This window comes from Triticum aestivum, chromosome 6A (genome assembly GCF_018294505.1).
Source record: "Triticum aestivum cultivar Chinese Spring chromosome 6A, IWGSC CS RefSeq v2.1, whole genome shotgun sequence".
Taxonomy (NCBI): Eukaryota; Viridiplantae; Streptophyta; class Magnoliopsida; order Poales; family Poaceae; genus Triticum; species Triticum aestivum.
In genome coordinates this window covers 577,205,729-577,209,410 of record NC_057809.1, presented here as the reverse complement: position 1 = coordinate 577,209,410, position 3,682 = coordinate 577,205,729, and the positions used below count along the sequence as shown (strand labels likewise).

The following is a 3,682-nucleotide window of genomic DNA, read 5'->3' as shown; positions in this document are numbered from 1 at the left end:
ATACCATTGCATTGCAAAAATAAATAGGCGCTTTAAAAAAATACTACAGTACTGCAAACAAAGCCTCAAGCCAAGCATTGCCAAGTGCCAACTAATGAGAGTTACAAAGCATTAGAAACTTAAGACTAACAACACAATGCCAACACATAAGATAAGGATGAAAACAGCGGTATACTTACCTAACGTATCAAATGCCAATGAAATTACAAGAAATGATTTGTCCCATACATCACTGCAGCGTACATCTAGCAAGCCCTCCAGGATAGCACATATCTTCTCTATGACTGTGGGGTTAGATCTCACCCCTTTATGTCTAGCCTTAATCTGGTCGATCCCCTGAGACACCATGTTTTCATCAATGCAATTATCTATTAATCCTTTGAAAGTCTCCACCGCACAAAATCTAGCTTCTTCAAATTCACTTGCCAATATATCTGAGAAATAATTTGGAAGAGAGAGATTAATATGATTTGTAACTTGTAAGTAACACATAACAACCAAGGAATGCCAATAAACTTAGAAATGCCAAATTTATGAAAATCACCAACCTCCAAGTGAAGTAAACACTAGTGGGAGCTTTACAACAAATATGTGCTTATTCTGACTATAAACTTTTCTAGTGCCAATATTTAGAAGCCGTGCGATTGAAGCGAGTTCATCTCCTGATTTTCTTTCAGTGGAGACTGACATCCCGAGAGAACACATGAGATCCAATAGCATATCAGGTTTAAGCTGCACAGTTGGGCTGTCACCAACAGCATGCAGATTCTCCAATATACTCTTTGTCACAATTGGTTGACGCAGACCCAACAGTGCTGTAAAATACTTTAAGATGGTATTGGAGGGCTTGGATGCCATGAGAGGAAGGCAGCACTTAAGAGCATCTAACATATGTATGACATCCTTAGCCCCCTTGGGTCCTTCTGCTGCTGAACCAGTGTTTGCATCATTGGATCCTCCAGCAAGCAGCAGAAGTCGTTCAAAACATCTTGCGATTCCGTCACTTGCCGGAACCAAAATAGCTTTTCTCTGAAAACTCAGGAGAATATCTCGCAAGCAAGAATGAGATTGATTTCTCACCTGCAGCCCATTAAAGTAAACCATGAATAATCTTCAACATGTTGATCAAACACTTGCGTTAATCTTATACTAGATGTCCCGATAAGACTGTAAGCCACCAATTTTCAACTCAGAATTGATGGTAGTTTACCTTGGGCCGATCATCGGTGACGAGCCGTAGCACCACGGCGTAGAGCGGCTCCACCGCCTGCCAGCTGGACTTGTCTCCCGCGGATATCAAGTGCGCGAGGCACCTCACCCCGGCCCTCACGCCGGAGTCGGGCGTGGAGGGGAACTCGAGCACGCGCGCCACGTCGTCAGCGACCTCGCGGCCGCGGGAGCGCACCACGGCGGTCGGGAGCGCGGGGATCGCCGCGGAGAGGAACGCGAGGAGCGCGCCCGCGACGTGGCTGTCGGCGGCCGCGGGCCCCGCGCGCGCGAGCGGGTCCAGCGCGGCGGCCGCCGCCCCGTAGTAGGCGACGGTAGAGGCGGGGAGGCCGCTGTCCCTGACGGTCTGCGCCAAGGAGGCGGCGGTGGCGCAGAGGTGCTCGTCGTCCTCCCGCCGCGAGGCGCCGAGGCGGGCGAGGATGGCCGCGGCGAGGTCGGCCTCGCCGGAGAACAGGGAGAGGTCGGGGTCGTCGCCGGCCACCGAGCGGGGCGTCTGGGGGAGCTCCTCCATGTCGACGTCGGCCATGGTTGCGGTGGCGGGCGTGCGGCGGAGCGGCGCGCGCGGCCGAAGCTTTTAGGGGGAGGAGGCGCTAGGGTTTTGGGGAGGTTGGGGGAGACGGGCTGGCTCGTTTTGTTTCGTGGGGCGCGAATGTGGGTGGGCCTTTCGGGAGGTTTCAGTGGGCTGGATGCACATCAAATGGGGGATTTCATTTTGTGTGGGCTATGGGCTGGCCAGAGGGGAAATAAACCAGCCCGTAACACAACTACTAAAAAAAACTTGCATTTGTCTTTTTTGTTCCAAAAAAAACTACTTGAATTTTGCGTATCGGGCGTCCTACTGCTATTATTTTTCTTGTTCGAAAAGGAGGTTGAAACCCCCGACCTATGCAAACCGACTACTAAGCATGCACTCTCTTTTTAGGTATTTTTTTATCGTGCAACTAGTGATAATAAACTCTTCCGATTCTTGGGAATGAATCTTTGATTGGATGATTAGGGAGATGAGTGTACCTTGAACATGGTAGGGTCAAACCTTTGTGTGTTTTATTAAGACGGTATTATCTTTTAATAGGAGAAGATGTTATTGTAGATAGCGAGGTACAAGTGATGACTCTGCCAATCTTTGATCCATCCACAATAGGGGTCGTGTGGTGTGTTTGTGTGAATGTGTGTTTCGGCATTTTACTCGGTCTTTGTAGAAAAAACTCTAAGAGAGCGTATGACAACAACAATCATGTTTAACTATCTCCATGATGGCTTTATTAATTTAGCTTCTTGCGCCTTTTTTCTAAAACAATATCGATCTTCAACAAGAGCTCACCAATAGGAGCTCGTTCTCGGGTCATCGACAAGAACTATAGGATTCGTCAAAAAGTGCCCTGGGAGCTCGGGTGTATGGGTCCCCAATAGGGATCGATTTTAAGGGACTAGTTTGTAAGGACATATGTGGAATTTCATGAATTCCAAAGCATAGAAAGAAAGTTTGAAACATATCGTTCACAAAATCATGGGTACAAGTGGTTGAATAAAAATGTGAGTAAAGTGACAACAGCGACACTTACACACAAGTACCATTTACAACAAAGCATGTGTATTTCTTCGATAAATTTTGTGATCTTAAACTAACTGAAGTCACTGCAGGCATTTCACTAGTGACCCATGCCTCATCAGTCACTACAAAAGAATTTTGTGTCGATGATAGACACATGAAAACAAATCTAAGAGCATGTCCAACAACCCATGTAAAAACTCCCCGTAAAAGTAGTTTTACAGGATGACGACATCCATAAAATTTACGAGAAGTTGTTTGGTGAGGTATTTTCTTAGTTTCTATAAACATCTTCCCCTAATATCTATTTTTTCTGTTCCCCATTAAACTAGCATACAAATGACATACATTTTGCATTAAACAAGCATACAGATGACAGATTCATATCTATAGTATCACCATAATAATCTGAACAATGTTATATCAGGCACACATATGTGATAATAATTTTAAATCAACAATTTATGAAATTTGGTTTGAAATTGGAATTGAAATTCAAACATAACAAAATGGTACAAATCATTCGAAATAGAACATAATACGAAGAAGTTTATTGACCATGAAGCAGCCACAAATGCTCAACTAGATCATCACAAAGTTGTTCATGACCCGCATGGTTTTCAATATGTCGTTATGCTTAAATGGTGGTATTTAATTTTGTTCCCCTCATTTGCATAGCGATAGTTTGGTGGCTGCTCCCACTTGTCATCTATGATCATGTTAGGCCAACTCCATCGCGCGACCCTATCCTGTCCGCCCCCGTCCGTTTGGGGTAAATGGACAAACCAGACGGCCCAGCGCGCGGGCGCAGACGGACTTTTATCCGCTTTGTGTCTTCTTTCGACCCATCCCCGGCCCAAGTTTGCGCCGGTTTTGGGGTGAAACGGACAGCGCGCGGACGGGCGG

The 3,682-nt window shown here is 46.1% G+C and overlaps 1 pseudogene; it reads right to left on the bottom strand.

Moving 5' to 3' along the window:
- LOC123128645 (RRP12-like protein) overlaps nucleotides 1-1,837 on the bottom strand; it is a 7,670-nt pseudogene extending 5,833 nt beyond the window's left edge.
- Nucleotides 1,838-3,682: the final 1,845 nt, after the last annotated feature.